The following is an 18,035-nucleotide window of genomic DNA, read 5'->3' as shown; positions in this document are numbered from 1 at the left end:
CAGAATAGTGTCTCTCAAACACCATGCCTATAGAGTGGAGGAAAAACAGTCTCCCCTTCACCTCAGGGTTCTTGAAGGCATACTGGGATGGCGGCCACCCCGTCAGGTTGTGCACATGGTCCTCCCCACTTTCTCAGATTATAAATCGACCAGGTTACAGTTTAGCAAGAGCTTTGAATTCAGTGAAAAATGCCATTGGCTTTCTAAAGTTGTTTGCAACAAAACAGAATCAACCTCTAAAAAACAAACAAACAGTACGCAAACTAAAAAATACATATTATTAGTTTACCAGGCCTCTAATTGAACTGCTGATAGAAGTGAGGAAGTTGCCTGAAAACATGAATTTTGTTGCCGTCGTGCAAAACAACCTCCTAATATCCCTTGCCTTTGATGGCTTCTATTACATTCTAGAGCTCTAAGAGAAATAAGCTTGTCAGTACAAAATGCCTTAAAGGGCTCTCCCCCTTCAGAACTGCTGAGAAGACGTAGAATTTGTTGACTGAGAGGAGGCGATCAGTGTGTCCCCCAGAGACGGCATCAAAGGCAGATGCTGTAAGCAACTGCAGATTTAATGCGCTTCTTCCTCCATCCTTCCTCCCTGGCACACTGGCCTTCCCTTGGGACCGACTCTCATCAAACTGACAAAATGATCGTGTGTGGACTCGTGGTTAGGCCCACGGATTTTCCCAAAGACCAAGGTGGCTTTGAAAGATAATACACAGCTCATTTTTACACTTGAGGCCTTAGCCTATGTGCCTTAGAAGTTGGCTGGTTGAAAAATCTCATATGGAGCCAGCTAATTCACTCAGTTCTTTCCTTAAACCCAGGAGGCTAAAGGCTATTGAGTTTCATGAGAAATAAACAAAATTTCAAATTAACTACACCGACCTCCCATTTATGTAGACCAGCCATAGAAGGGATTGTTTGGGTTGGCAGGATACAGTGGTTAACTCAGAGTTACTGTCTACTAAGCTGGCCGACACCAAGAAAGTCATCTAATCTCTCAGTTGCCACATGCATAAAATGGGTGACAGTAATTCTACCTTTACCAGGAGATTGTTGTAAACCTTAACGAGTACGTGGAAAGCACTAAAAACAGTGTCTGAGATGTACTGAGAGATACAATAAATGTTTGCTAGCTATTGCAACAAGAATAATGCAACTTATATTATTCATATCACAAATTGGTGGACCAATGTCCAGAGAAACTCAATTATTGACACGAATAACTGTAATACTGTGAACAGGCCAAGCCCTCTTGTGTGTTGATCCTTAAAGGAATTTTCAGTTATCACTAGGGATTGGAATTATCTACACTGTCTCAAAAACATTTACTGAGGGTCTACTATTTGTTCTTAAAACAGGAATTCAAAAATCAGTAAGACTCTAAGATCAAAGTTAGGTCAAGGAGACTGACAAATGCACGAATGCTGAAGCAGTATATAAATGTATCATATATGTTGGACACCTGAAACTTGAACAATGTGATGTGTCGATTACATAGCAATTGAAAAATAAAAACCCAGAAAACAAAACCAAAATTCTATGACAATATTTATTATATGGAATGATAGAGACACACATAGAATTTTATGGGAATGTGGGAAGGAACATTGTGGTTAGCCTAACAACAGCCTGTCCAGAGATACATATGTTCTAACCCCCAGAAAATATGAATATGTTACATATATGTCAAGGAAAAATTAAGATTGCTAAATAGCTGACCTTAAAATAGGGCGATTGGGGATCCCTGGGTGGCGCAGCGGTTTAGCGCCTGCCTTTGGCCCAGGGCGCGATCCTGGAGACCCGGGATCGAATCCCACATCGGGCTCCCGGTGCATGGAGCCTGCTTCTCCCTCTGCCTATGTCTCTGCCTCTCTCTCTCTGTGTGACTATCATAAATAAATGAAAAATAAAATAAAATAAAATAAAATAAAATAAAATAAAATAAAATAAAATAAAATAAAATAAAATAAAATAAATAAAATAAAATAGGGTGACTATTCTGGATTTTCTGGGTGGGTCCAATATAAACAGAAATATCCTTAAAATTGGGGGGTGGGTGGAAGCCAAATGAATCACCAATGTAATGTGAGAAATACTCAACCGGACATTACTGGATTTGAAACTGGAGAAAGGAAACCATGAACCAAAGAGTAGAGGAGGCTTGTAGAACCTGAAAAAGGATATAGATCTATTTGAAGCCTATAGAAAGGGACAAGACCTGTAGAAGCTTTGATTTTAGTCTAATAAGACTCATTTAGAAGGACAAACAGTAGTTATGTATAGTGAGAACATTCTGGGCCGAGGCTTTAGTTTGGACAAAGATGCAGATGTGATAGTTTAATTCACCCAAAATTAAGAGACTGAATATTTTTAAATGAGGCTGCATAAATCTGCAGAGGCCCAGGGGTACCTGGGTGGCTTAGTTGGTTGAGTGTCTGACACTTGATTTTTGGCTCAGACGTGATCTTGGGATCATATGATCAAGCCCCACATTGGGCTGTGCACTCAATGGGGAGTCTTCTGGAGATTCTCTCCCTTTGCCTCTCCTCCCACTCTCTCTCTCACTCAAAAATAAATAAATAAATAAATAAATAAATAAATAAATAAATAAATAAATAAATATTTTTAAAAAAATTTACAGAGATCCAGTCATAAAGAATATGGCATAATAGGGAATATAGTCTTCAGCCAATAAAAAAGGGGGCATCAGAGGGCTTTAATTTAGGGAATAATAAGGCCATCTCTGTCTTAGAAATGTTACCAGAGTATCAAGATGGAGAACAGGCTTGAAGAGGGCATGCCAAGACAGAGGAGATCATGTACAAGGTTCCAAGTGAGGGTTGGTAGAGTCTGCATTAAGGCTGTAGGAAGCAGAAAGGAAAGGAAGAACCATTTGAGGAGATATTGGCCAGCAAAATTGGCTGCCTAATCATAATGCTTTGAATGTGAGGTATGAGGATAGAGATGGAATCCAGAACAACTTCTGCATTTGTAGCTTGGGGGTCTAAGGAGATGAAGGTGCCCACAAACAAGATATACAATGGGAGAGAAGAGGGGTTGATTTAGGGGAAGATGATGAGTTCCTTTTTTAAAGTGTATAGAAGACAATTGAACAGTAAGATAGGATGACATCACTCCAGAATGAGAACAGTGGGCTGAAGGCAGGGTCCTGGGAGATAGTAGCATGTAAGAAATGCTGGAATAAAAAAAGAGATGCTCATGAAAAAAATGAAAGAGAAATGAGCAGGAAATAGCTGCAAGAACTAGCAAGGATAGCATCCCAGAGCCAAGGCAATAGTTTCAAGAAGGGAAGGGAAGGAGACATAGGGTCAAATGTAGCAGGATTTAGAAAGATGATGATGGTAATAGTGGTGGTGATGGTTCTGATCATCATATAATAATAACTACAATAGCAACCAATACATTATGACATTTATTTAACCAACACACATGTACCACATATATCCTACCAGAAATTACTCTAAGTGCTCAATAAGTTTGAACTTACTTAATTCCTTTAACAATCCTATGGGGAAGGTACTACTGCTAACCCTATTTTATATATAATGAAATAGAAACACAAGAGATTAAGTAACTTGTCCAAAACTACTCAGTAAGTGACAGGGCCAAGCCTCTTTAGATGTGACTCTTAACCACTAAGCACTGCTATCTCACGTTCTATCTCATTTATTTTTCACCATATATAAGCCAGTGATTAGGTTCCACCATCATCCTAATTGAAGAGAAAGGAGCCAAGGATCAGCAAAGTTAGTCAACTTTGCCCAAGGTCAGCCAGCTTCAGCGGTGGGCTGAGATCAGGCTGAATGAACTGACCTGTGTATTGTAACTAATCAGTACTAGCCTAGTCAGAGGGAGGAGGCCCCGGATTATGTCCCTCATAAGACATAGGTTCCCCCTTCCCTCTGTTTTAAGACATGAGTTCTCTCTTGTCTCTTAATTGGGAGATAAAGTGAGGGGCTAATCTCATCCAATCAAGAACTGATCAGTTTTTAAACTTTAGTTCAATTCTGCTTTGTTCTTATCCCTTGGGCATAGACTCTCAGGCTTCTGACTAGCAACGTGGAGAGTCTCTGTCTCCTGTGGGATTGTGGGAGATTCCATTCTGCCTTTTGGGGGTTTGTTACTTTTCCCCCCCTCATGATAAAGGAGTGTGAACAAATTCCAAATAAATGAACTTTTAGTCATTTGGTTCCTATATAAATGGAATGCTACAAAAAATACTGCAGCTTTTTTCTCTGTGAACAAAGTCCTGCATAGCCCTAGTGTTCTTGCATTTGCTGTCTTCCAACTAGGTTTGCAGGAATGCAATCAGGGTCCTCTATTCCAGGGAACTCTGACCACCGGGTATCAGAGGCTGATCTCTGAACACAGTTAGTACAAACAACAAACAGAACTGAAACTCAGCTGGGCCTTGTGCCCAAGAAAACCAGCCACACATGAACTCACACCACGGGGGAAGGAGAAAGGGAAAAAAGTTCCAAAAACAAACTGAGGAGAGAAAAAGGCAGGCTGAGAAGCTGGCTCCATCCTGACTGGACCCCACATGAATGTGTGAGAGACAGGGCTTGAGAAAGAAAAGCTTCCCTAGACTTGCCTAGAAAGGAGCTTTAATCTTTTGACTTGCTTGGAAAGCAATGACAGAGACCAAGAGCTCTGACTCTAATGAGAGAGGAAATGGTTTTGGTTCATGTATAAAATAAAGTAAGCTTTGTTTAAAATGAAAAAAAAAAAAAAACAAAACCAAAAACAGAAATGCTTTAACATCTTCTATATTATTTACATGTAGAGCTATCCTAATTGAAACACTTATTTGGAAATGTATTGATTAAAACAATAATAGCTATTTGTAACAGAGAAACTTGAAATTTCAGTGGCTTAACACAACAGAAGTTTATTTTTTGGTCATGGAATGTCCAACCAGTGGATGGGCACAGCAATGCTCTGCTCTAGGCAGTCATTTAGGGACCTAGCATAAAGATAGCGCTGTCATCTGACACATGTAGCTTCCTAGGTTGCTCTGGATCCAGCTAGCAGAAAGATAAGAGAGATAAGAATTATACAGGAGATTTTATTCACCAGGTCAAGTGATATATGATATTTTTGCTTATATATCACTGACAGACAGAACTTGGTCACATGGCTGCACCTTAAATACTGGGAGTGTTGGGAGATGTAGCCTTTGGCTGGGCAACCACTTTCCAGCAAAAACTCCCCATTGTGGAAAGGGAACACCACCATTGGTGGAAGCAAGATGTCTATTTTCCTATGGATTTGCTGATCTTTACCACATCTGCTTATTGTAGGGGTTTGGAAAACAATAGAGGAAGAGAGGAAGCAAAATCACAAATTAATACCCTGCTCTGTTTAATTAGTGTTTCTTGAGAAGAGAGCTATTGTCACTTTAGGTGAGACACTTCTTCAATTGCTGGACAGTGTCTCACACTGTGGTAAGTTCATATCTCTGACCCCTGCCCACTAATGCCAGAGTAATTCCAGACACTATGACAACCAAAAATGCTATACATTTCCAAATGTCTTCCTCAGGGTTGGGACTACGATGGCTGAAAACCACAAAAAGTCAGAACTTCAAAGTATCAGCCAACTGTTAACTCTTGCTGGATCAGGATATCAGAATTATCTCATCAAACAAACCTTCCAGTGGGTTCCACTCTTATTAACATCTCCCTAGAATGTCATGTGTTCTTCCTACTTTACCATAGCAGATGTGACCATATACCGATGTGCCTGACTCCACTGCAAACACCTCAGGGCGACTAGCCATTTAATGTAATAAGGTTACCATTTCTTTAAATGTTTCAGAACTGTCCTTTTGGAATCATCTTCTGTGACAGCACTATGTAAAAACGTGTAGTCACTGACCTTCAGGGAACCACAGAGGCTCCTGAGTTCAACGTTCTGTCTTGTCCATACTTTTTATTATGCCTCTGCCAAGAGTTCCTCAACCTTTATTCATTCAACATCATGTGTCCTGAGCACAATGCAGTGAAAAATAAGTTAGTGACCTCATAGTTTAATAAGAAAGACTAGTACATAGGTGGATCTTTACAATGGAAGTAGGTAAATGCCAAGGCTCAGGTAGGAAGGAAATGCAGTGGAATACAAATGAGGGAGGGACTAGACTGGCTTCTTAGAAGACATTGATTTGTGTGCTTCAATGGAAAAGGTTGAGTTTTCCAGATTGAAACACTAGGGTGGTAGTGACAGTATCAGTAGGCACATACTTGGGGAGACTATAAGTATTATAAGGGACTTGGGGATGGAAGAAGCCTAGGAAGTTTAGGAAAGAATAAGGAGCCTGGGAAAGGTAGAAGGGAAATGAGATGGATGGATTGGTGTAAATTGGATAGAAAGGGAAGGTCTGAGAGGACTACTGTGAAACAGAGGGTGAGCCAAGTGTGAGAGGGAGTGGAGGCAGCAAGCATCCTGATAGACTTGAAGGGACATGGAGATTGGGCCTTTGGTGTAAACATCTCTAATGATACAGACCTCCTGAGGAAACAAACCTCACATCTGACAACTTTAGATGTTCCAAAGGTCTTCTCAATACTTAGCCAATACCTGCCTTAGTTCCTACCCTATGCCCTGGTTCTATTCTCCTAGACACAGAGACGGAGCATAATCACTATTCCATAGATCAGCCCTTTTAGAGTCCAAAGACAGTTATTAGAGCTCCATGAGTATCTACTCTTTTCCAGGCTAAAGTCCCCCTTCATATGTGTTTTTCTGTATGTTTTTAATCTTCTTTTCATCCTTATCATAGTCCTCTGTCCTGGGCATATTCTATTTGGTCCACATTTCCCTTAAAATATGGCACCCAGATGCAACATACTATTTCAGTGTGGTTCACCCACATAATCTTTGATCTGCATTTGAGCATCAAATGAAGTTACCAAGCAGGCATACCACATTACTGAGTCATGCTGAACTTCCTGTCAACCACTGTGAGTGTTGCTGGTAAGCTCATTCCCTATTCTATTCACAGGCAGATGTTTTTTTAAATGTGAGTGTGTAACTTTACAGATATCAGTTAATGTTTCCCTTGGTAAGATTTGGTCCATTTTTCTATGTTGTCAAGAGCTTTGGAATAGTACTCATTTTATGATGTCTTAGGCAAGTATGATAAACATGACACCAATGTCCTCTTTCACAGTCTTGATAATGATGTATATTGATTCAAGGCTGAGACAGAACTCCATAAACTGTCACAAAAGACCTCTAAAGCATAAACTCTTTGTATCACTCTTTGTCTTCATCCTTTGGTCTTATGTTTTCCCATATTTTAACATCTTTTATTTTCATATCTGGGTTAATCAGAGAAGTCCATGAGCAGCGGCCAGCTTAGTTCCTTGCGTTTCTTTGTCCTTGTCTGCTTCACACATTACACAATCAGAATTTCATTTCTGACACCTTCCTAGTCTGTTTGGGAAGACTATACATTGGGCTGCTATTCATAAATTTCTTTTTTTAAGATTTTATTTATTTGAGAGAGAGAGAAAGAGAGAGAGAGAGAGAGACACCAAACATGGAGCCCGACATGGGGCTCAACCCCATGTCCCATGAGATCATAACCTGAGCCAAAATTATCAGTTGGATGCTTAACTGACAGCCACCCAGCACCCTGCTGTTCATCTATTTCTACTAAGTTTGCCCAAATATTTTTTTTAAATTCTCAAGTCTTAAAAAAAAAAATTCTCAAGTCTTGGTTATACGTCTCATTATGAACCATTTCTTAGTACAGTATCTTGCTTCTTTTTCTGTATAAATTCATGGACATCCTTAGAGAAATCTACCTTCCTAATCAATTTCTTTCTCATCCTTCAATCTTCCTCACTTAATGATTAAATAAGCTTCCCTTGTTGCTCTTGCATCCTAGGAGATTACGTCAACAAAGGTGGTATGAACAAAGAAAATGGATTTTCTACAATGAGGGAACCACAAGAAAAAAGAAAAGTAAAGATAACAGCGTATTCTGCAGATTTTCCATGTATGTATGTTTGGTTCATAACCTCACAAGTAGAGAGGAAGAAGCTACATCTTTTCTGTAGAATACTACTTCTTTTTCTTTTATCACAGAGGAATAGCAAATACACAATAGGGGATCGACAGATGTTTTTGAATAACTATCAACAACAACAACAACATGGGTTAATGTTTAAATGTACACAAATTTCCACATTCTGGTTGAAGCAATTAAAATCTTGGAGCTTAGAAGACCGTTCCTCATAGAAATATCTATAAACACAGGCATTTACATGATAGGTCAAGAAATGGTCATGAATAAATAACAGCTTACAAGGAAAAAAATTACCTTTAGAAACGTCTCACTGAAAAGTCAGTAAATGGGTAAGAAATAAATGTTATAAATGAATTTATAAGCACACACAAACACACATCCACAATGGCCATTATTTGCCCAGACGGCAAGTATAAAAATAATTCATTTTTAAAGTTCCCCCCACCCCCCAAAAAAAAGTTATATAAGACTTGATTCTGGGGGGCTGTCCAAGATGGTAGCATAGGAAGCTCCTGAACACACCTCCTCTCAAGGACACATTGAATGCACAGCTATATATTGAACAATTTCCTCTTTTTTTATGGAAAAAATCCTGGAAATTAGCTGAACAAATCCTTCAAACAAATGATAAAAGGGTCACATTGAGATGAGTATGAAAAGTAGGGGCATGGTCCCCCCCAACTCCTCCCCTCACCCAGGGTGGTAAATCACTATTGAGAGGGATCTCACAAACTAGGAGCTTCTGAGGAGTGAGGGGTTCCTGTCCCAAATAAGCCATTCCAACCCTTGGAACTTGCAACAGAGAGATGAGTCCCCAAAAGGTCTGGCTTGGAAAACCAATAGGATTTATATCCAGGAGACCAAAAGGGCTGTAGGGAACAGAGGTACTTCTCTTAAAGAGCTCACATGCAGACTCGCTTGTCCCCAGGACCAGCAAAAAAAAAAAAAAAAAAAAAAAAAAAAAACATTTGAAATGGTACCTAGACTATATATGAAGGAGGTTCATTTGCTAATCTTACACATCTGTAAGAGGGACAGGCCTATGTTGGGACTTTCTTTAGGGACTTGAGACACTGGCAGGAGCCATTTCTGCACTCTTCCTCTACCTTCATAGCACTGGCAAATGCACCTTAGCCCTGTAGTCTCCCCTTGCCTTACTAATGCCAGTGGATGTGCCCAAGCCATGCATTCTCCCACAGTTTTGCTAAGCTAGTGTGCATATGAAGTCCACAAAGGGGTGCCCCTTTATCATCTGGCTCTGGTAGCAGGAAGGGCTTACATTTCTGGGTCCCAAAGGACTGTAACAATCAGAGACAGCTTTTGGTAGGCTACTGCTCCAGAGTTTAGACAGCAGTCTAAAACATATCCCAAGTCTTCCTATAAAAAAAAAGCGTTATTTATTTCTCCTGGACCTTCATTCTGAGGAAGAGAGTTCAGATTTGCCACACATTTAGAGGTTACAAAGTTGTCAGGGAACATGGGCCGAAGAATGCCATCTATGTGCTCTTCCTATCCTTTTCTTCAGATCACCAGTAACTTGTAGGAAGGAGCTCATACACTTGTCTGGAGCCCCTATATTTGCAACAGTCACCAAGGGCATACTATATCACCTGGTTTAAAGGGCATTAGGGTATAACAGTTCCAGTCACAAAGGACTGCATATTTATATTTGCATACTTTAAAAGCTGCTGCCTGAGGATCTGGCTTACAATCAGAATGAAACTAAAACTGATTAAGATTCCTCCCCTTGGAACACTTACAGGTCTTGGCACACCCTCAACAAATGGGACCTATCAAGAATAAATCAAGAGCTAAGGCGAATGTGAATGAGAAGGTTTATGTCCTACACAAGGCTACTCCTTCAGGCCTAGAAGTAACTGTTTGACTAGTCTATGGAAGCAGAGAGTCAAGCAAAATGGGGAACAGTGTAATATGTTCCTAATGAAAGAACAAGATAAAACATCAGGGGGAAAAAAAAAGACCTTAATAAAATGGAATAAGAAGTTTACCTGATAAAGACTTTCAAGTAAGGTCATTAAGATGTTTACCCAAATTGGGAGAAGAATGAACATAGCAGAAACTTCAACAAGAAGAAATAAAATATAAGAAAGTACCAAACAGAAGTCACAGAGCTGAACAACATAATAACTCAACTGAAAAATATACTAGACAAGTTCAAGAGCAGACTAGATGAAAAAAAAAAAAAAAAGAATAAATGATCTATAAAACAAGGCAGTGGAACTCCCACAAACAGAGAAGCTAAAGAAAAGAGTATTTTAAAAAGTGAAGACAGCATAAGGGACAATGGGACAACATCAAGCAGAGTAATTTTTGTGTTATGAGTTCCAGAAGGAGAAGAGAGAAAGAAAGGAGCAGAAAACTTGTTTGAAGATGTAATGGTTGAAAACTTCCTAATTTGGGGAAGGAAACAGGTATCTAGATGCAAGAAGCCCAGAATTCCAAATAAGATGAGACCAAAAAGACCCACACCAAAGCACATTATAATTAAAATGTCAAGAGTTAAAGAGAGAATCTTAAAAGCAGTGAGAGGGAAAATAAAAAGAAAAAAAAAAAAAAGAAAAACAACAACTTATTATGAACAGAAGAACCCCACAAGACTATCAGCAGATCTTCAGCAAAAACTGCCAGCCAGAAGGGAATGACACAATATATTCAAAATGCTGAAGGAAAAATCTTCCAACTAACCATATCTGGTAAGATTATCATTCAGAATTTAAGGAAAGAGAAGAAGCTTTTCAGTCAACAAAAAGCAAAAATGTTTACCACCACTAAACCAGCCTTAAAAGAAAAGTCAAAGAGATTTTTTTAAGCTGAAAAGAAAGATCATTAATTAGTAACAAGAAAACATAAGAAAGTATAAATCTCTCTGGTAAAGGTAAATACATAGTAAAAATAGTGAATTAATTAAATGAGGCTAGTATGAAGGTTAAAACAAAAGTAACAAAAATAACTATAACTGTGATAATCAGGGGATGCATAAAATAAAACGATGTCAGATGTGACATCAAAAACATGAAACAGGGACTCCTGGGTTGCTCAGTGGTTTAGCATTTGTCTTCAGCTCAGGGCATGATCCTGGAGTCCCAGGATCAAATCTTGCATCGGGCTCCTTGCAGGGAGCCTGCTTCTCCCTCCGCCTATGTCTCTGCCTCTCTCTGTGTGTCTCTCATGAATAAATAAATAAAATTTTTAAAAAATGCAAACAAGGATCCCTGGGTGGCGCAGCGGTTTAGCGCCTGCCTTTGGACCAGGGCGCGATCCTGGGGACCCGGGATCGAATCCCACGTCAGGCTCCCGGCATGGAGCCTGCTTCTCCCTCTGCCTGTGTCTCTGCCTCTCTCTCTCTCTCTCTCTGTGTGACTATCATAAATAAAAATTAAAAAAAAAAATGCAAACAAAACAAAACAAAACAACTCCAAAAACATGAAGCATAGGGTGGGGGTAAAAATGTGGGGGTTTAGAATGTGTAAAATCTTAACTTGCTATCAACTTAAAATACACTGTTATATATGGGCTGTTATATGTGAGCCTCATGGTAACCACAAAGCAAAAACCTACAGTATATACACAAAAGATAATGAGAAAGAAATCTAAGCATAACACTGTAAGTCATCAAACCACAAGAAAAGAGAACAAGAGAAGAAGAAATGAAGCAAGTAGAACTATAAAATAGCCAAAAAACAGTGAACAAATGGCAATAAGTACATACGCATCAATAATTACTTTAAAGGTAAATGGACTAAATTCTCTCATCAAAAAAGAGAGCATGGCTGAATGCATTAAAACAAACAAACAAACAAAAACCCAAGGCCAATCTATATGCTGTTGATAAGAAGATCATGTCACATCTAAGTACACACACTGACTGAATGTGAAAGGATGGAAAAAGATTCCATGAAAAAGGAAAACAAAAGAAAGCTGGAGTACCTATACTTATATCAGACAAAATGGACTTAAAAAAAAAAAAAAGATTTTATTGCATCCCTGACAAAATAGACTTTAAACAAAAATTATAATGAAAGACAAAAAAGAACATAGCATAAAGACTATGCAAAAAATTGTCTCTTCAAGAAATGGTGCTAGGAAAACTGGATAACAAATGTATAAAAATGAAGCTTTCTTATACCACATACAAAAATAAACTCAAAATAGATTGAGGACCTAAATGTGAAACCTGAAACCATAAAAATCCTAGAAGAGAGCACAGGCAGTAATTTCTCTGACACTGGCCATGGAAACCTTTTTCTAGATAGGTCTCCTGAGGTAAGGGAAATAAAAACAAAAATAAACTATTGGGGTTACATCAAAATATAAAGCTTCTGTACAACAGAGGAAACAATCAGTAAAACTCAATAAAACTTAAAGGCAACCTACTGAATGGGAGAAGATATTTGCAAATGATATATCCAATAAAGGGTTAGTATCCAAAATGTATAAAGAACTTGTAAAAAAATTTAAAAAAAGAACTTATACAACTCAACACTAATAATAATAATAATAATAATAATAATGCAATTCAAACATGGGCAGAAGACATGAATAGACATTTCTCCAAAGAAGACATTCAGATGGCCAAAAGACACATAAAAGATGATCGACATCACTCATCATTAGGGAAATGCAAATCAAAACCCTGGTAATGGGACCATACCTGGGTGGCTCAGAGGTTAAGTCTGCCTTTGGCTCAGGGTGTGATCCTGGAGTCCCAGGATCGAGTCCCACATCGGGCTCCCTGCATGGAGCCTGCTCCTCCCTCTTCCTATGTCTCTGCCTCTCTCTGTCTGTCTCTGTCTCTCATAAATGAATAAATAAAATCTTAAAAAAAAAAAAACCACCATAACATATTACATCACACCTATTAGAATGGGTATTATTAAAAAGTCAAGAAAAAGGAACCCTTCTACACTGTTGGTGGGAATTCAAACTGGTGCAGCTACATGGAAAACAGTATGAAGAAATAAGTAGAATTACCGTATGATCCAGTAATTTCACTACTGGATATTTACTAAAAGAATATGATTTAAAAATATTTATGTACTGCTATGTTGATATTTACAATAGCCAAATTTTGGAAGCAGCCCAAGTGCCCAATGATAGATGAATTGTATAAATAAGGTGTGGTATATATATACACAATGGAATATTACTGAGCCATAAAAAGAATAAAATCTTAGCATTTGCAACAACATGGATGGATCTAGAGAAAGCAAAAGCAAGACAGCAGACAAACCAAAAAAACAGACTCTTGACTATAGAGAACTGATGGTTACCAGAGGGGTGTTTGGTAGGGGGACTAGTGAAATAGGTGAAGAGGATTAAGAATACACTAATCACAATGAACACTGAGTAATGGATTCAATGATTGAATCACTATATTATACACCTAATCTAATGTAATACTATGTTAACTACACAGGAATTTTAAAAACAACAAAAATTTTTTAAAGATAGAAAAAAAAGAAGGGCATTGCATAATGATATATATCCCAACAAGAGGATATAACATTGATAAATATTTATGCACCCAATATAGGAGCATGTAAACATATAAAGCATATATTACACACCTAAAGAAAGAGTACAGCAATACAATCATTGTGGGTAACTTTAATTCCTAACTTATATCAGTGGATAGATGTCTCAAATAGAAAATCAATAAGGAAACATGGGTCTTAAATGACACATTGGACTAGATGAATTAATAGATTTATACAAACAATTCCATCTAAGGGCAGCAGAATACATATTCTTCCTAGGTGCACATGGAACATTCTCCAAAATAGATCATATGTTAAGCCATAAAACAAATTTCAAAAGATTTTTTCTTTTTTTCTTTTTTCTTTTTATTTTTTTAATAAATATTTTATTTATTCATTCATGAGAAACACAGAGAGAGAGGGAGGCAGAGACACAGGCGGAGGGAGAAGCAGGCCCCATGCAGGGAGCCTGATGTGGGACTCAATCTGGGGTATCCAGGATCACACCCTGGGCTGAAGGTGGTGCTAAACCACTGAGCCACCCAGGCTGCCCTCAAAAGATGTTTTAAAAATAGAAATCATATCAAGTATATTTTCTGACCACAACTGTATTAAACTAGAAATCAATTATAAAAAAAAGAAACTGGAAAAAATCACAAATAGTTGGGGATTAAATAATACACTACTAAATAACCAGTGGTCAAAGAAGAAATCACTAAAAAATTACCTTGTGATAGATGAAAATATAAATACAATTTACCAAAATCTGTAGAATGCAGAGAAAAAAGCTCTAAGAGGGAAGTTCATAGCAATACAGGCCTACCTCAAGAAATAAGAAAAAAACTCAAGTGAACAATACAATGTTATACCTAAAAGAAGAGAAAAAATGAGAATAAGTGAAGTTCAAACTTCATAGAAGAAAGAAAATAACAAAGATCAGAGCAAAAACAGAGACTAAAAAAACAGACAAGATCCATGAGACTAAGAGCTTGTTCTTTTAAAAGATTAAATTGACAAGCATTATAGCTAGATGCACCAGAGTTTAAAGAGATAAATAAGAAATCAAAGAATTTACAACTAACACTATAGAAATAAAAAGGATTATGAAACTACTATAAACAATTTTACATCATCAGATTGGATAATACTGGGAGAAATGGATAATGCCTGGAAACACAATTTTCTAAGACTGAAACATAACTAGAAAATCTAAATAGATAACTAGTAAGGTGATTAAATCAGTAATCAATATTTCCCAACAGATAATGTCCAGGACTGGGTAGCTTTGAGGATGAGTTTTACCAAACATTAAAAGAAAATTTAATTCTTCTCAAATGCTACTAAAAAATTGAAGAGGGGGAAATTTCCCCAAACTCATTCAATAAAGCCAAGTCCAGATAAGGACATCAATAAAGGAAATTATAGCCCAATATCTCTGATGAACATACATGTAAAAATTGTCAACAGAATATTAACAAACCAAGTTAAACAATATTATTAAAAGGATCATACACTATAATCAAATGGGATTTATTCCAGGGATGCAAGGATGGTTCAACATCCACAAAACAATTAACATGACACATCATTAACAAAATGAAGAAAAATCATATGATTTTAATAGATGTAGAAAAAGTATTTGATAAAATTCAACCTGCATTTATGATAAAAACAATCAGCAAGATAGGTATAGAGGAAATACCTCAACATAATAAAAGTCATATATGACAAGCCCATAGTTAACATACTCAATGGTAAAAAGCTGAAAGCTCTTCCTCTAAGATCAGGAACACAAGAACCACTCCAAATATTTTTTACTCAACACATTAGAAGTCCTAGGTAGAGCAATTAGGCAAGAAAAAAGAAACAAAAGGCATCTAAATTGAAAAGGAAAATGTAAAGCTCTATTTGTGAACAACATGATTTTCTCTCTCTGTCTCTCTGTCTCTGTCTCTGTCTGTCTGTCTGTCTCTCTCTCTCTCTATATATAAAATCCTAAAAACTCCATAATAAAGCTGTTAGAACTAATACATTAATTTATTAGAGATGCAGGGTACAAAAATCTGTTGTGCTTTCATACACTAACAACAAACCATCCAAAAGAGAAATGAAGAAAAAAATTCCATTTGCAAATGAATTAAAAGAATAAACCATTGAGGATAAATTTAACCAAGGAGATCAAAGATCTATACACTGAAAACTATAACAGAGTGATGAAAAAAATTGATGAAGACACAAATAAATGGAAAGATATTCCGTGCTCATGAATTGAAAGAATACTGTTAGGATGTCCATATTACCAAAATAGTCTATAGATTCAAAGCACCTCCCACCAAAATCCAAATATCATTTTTCACAGAATTAAAACAATCTACAATTTGTATAAAACCACAGAAGATCTCAAATAGCCAAAGTAATCTTGAGAAAGAAGAGCAAAGCTGGATACATGCCTCCTGATTTTAAACTATACTACAAAGCTATAGCAATCAAAACAGATGATACTGACATAAAAACAGACCCATAGATCAATGAACAGAATAGAGAACCCAGTAATAAATCCATGTATATATATGAACAATTTGCAAAAAAGGAGCATGAATATGCAATGGGGAAAGGGTAGTTTCTTCAGTAAGTGGATTTTAAATGGGACAATGGTGTAAACTGGAACATATACAAAAGAATGAAGCTAGATTGTCTTCTACCATACATAAAAATTAACTCACAATGGATTAAAGACTTAGACGTAAGACCTGAAACCACAAAATTCCTGGAAGAAAACATTGGTGGTAAGCTCCTTAACATCAGTCTTGTTATTTTTTTTTTTTGGTCTGACTCCAAAAGCAAAAATAAATAAGTGGGATTACATCATATTGAAAATCTTCTGCATAGCAAATAAAGTCATCAAAATGAAAAGGCAACCCACGGAATAGGAGAAAATACAAATCATATATCTGATTAGGGATTAATATCCAAAATATATAAAGAACTCACACAACTCAATAGGTGAAAAACAATCCAATTTAAAAATGGGCAGAGGATCTGAACAGGCAATTTTCTAAAGAAGACATACAGATGGCCAGCAGGCAAATGAAAAGATGCTCAACATCCTTTGTCATTAGGGAAATGCAAATCAAAACCACAGTAAGCTATTACCTCACACCTTTTAGAAAAGCTATTATCAAAAAGACAAGAAATAACAAGTGGTAAGGATGTGGAGAAAAGGGAAATTCATGCATTGTTGGTGGGAATGTAAATTGGTGCAGCCACTGTGGAGAAAAGTATGAAGGTTCCTCAAAAAATTAAAAATAGGAACAGCACAGATCTGGCAGTTTCACATATAGGTATTTGAAGAAAATGAAAACACTAATTCAAAAATATATATGTACTCCTATGTTCATTGCAGCATTATTTATAATAGTTAAGATACAGAAACAACTAAATGTCCATAAATAGATGGATGAAGAAAAAGTGGTGTACACACACACACACACACACACACACACACACGCACGCACTAGAATATTACTCAGCCATACGAAGAATGACATTTTGCCACTTATGACAACATAAATGGACCTTGAATGTATTATTTCACCTTGAAGGTGAAAGAAGTCAGAGAAAGACAAATACTTTGTGATCTCATTTGTATTTGCAATCTAAAACCTAAAGGAATCGAACAAAACAAAATTCAGATACAGAGAACACAATAGTGTTTGTCAGCAGGGAGACAGGAGGGGGGTTGTTAAAGGAGGTCAAGAGGTACAAACTCCCAGTTTTAAAATAAGTCATCAAGATGTAATGACAGTGTGATGACTATAGTCAATAATATTAGAATGTATATTTGAAAATTACCAGGAGAGTAAATCCTAGCATTTCTTATCTCAAAAAAAAGTGTCACTTTGATGAGATGGTAACCAGACTTACTATGGTGATCATTTCCCAATGTACACAAATATTGAATCGTACCTGAACCTAAGGGAATTTTATGTCAATTCTATCTCAGTAAAAAACAAAACTATGACTCTATGCAGGTATATGCTCTGTATCCTCAATTTCTCTATCAGGCCAACAAGGAAAGTTTGTTCCCATCATATCTCCCAGTAATGGTACTTAAAATAACCAAATGAATGAAGGATCTCATGTTATTAATACAAAAAAATAAAACAAAAACAAAACAAAAGACCAGGTTTTGATAGCCTATGGACTTTAGCAGCTCAACTAAAAAAATAAATAAAACTATACTGCACAAACGACTCTAATATGGTATAAAATCTGTACAATCAGAATCTCAAATTACAGCTTTTTTCTCCCAAAATTCAGCTCTGTGAGAGCCCTTCATGGCAAGTACTGATTCTTACTCGTCAAGATAAATTTTATCTTTTTTAGCTTTTATTTTTTCACTTACAAGGTGCATAATAATTAAGGATTTTGGTTGCCAAGGGTGAAATGCTGTTTCAAACTCCAAGTTCAATTGT

General features: G+C 37.0%; 1 protein-coding gene and 1 long non-coding RNA gene across 3 annotated transcripts in view; one reads left to right on the top strand and one right to left on the bottom strand.

The window, feature by feature from the left end:
• RARB (retinoic acid receptor beta) overlaps positions 1-18,035 on the bottom strand; it is a 725,134-nt gene that overhangs the window by 312,209 nt on the left and 394,890 nt on the right. The window lies entirely within an intron of this gene.
• LOC140614475 (uncharacterized) lies at positions 5,919-10,094 on the top strand. 2 transcript variants are annotated; one of them, XR_012015330.1, is made up of 4 exons: positions 5,919-6,041; positions 6,809-7,002; positions 7,922-8,032; positions 9,825-10,094. It is a non-coding gene; the product is annotated as an uncharacterized lncRNA (long non-coding RNA). The 2 variants fall into 2 exon arrangements; XR_012015329.1 differs by having other exon boundaries at positions 5,920-6,123.

The sequence above is a fragment of the Canis lupus genome, chromosome 22, assembly GCF_048164855.1.
Source record: "Canis lupus baileyi chromosome 22, mCanLup2.hap1, whole genome shotgun sequence".
In the NCBI taxonomy this organism is placed as follows: domain Eukaryota; kingdom Metazoa; phylum Chordata; class Mammalia; order Carnivora; family Canidae; genus Canis; species Canis lupus.
Note: the sequence above shows the minus strand (reverse complement) of the source record. Positions and strands in the feature narration are given on the sequence as shown.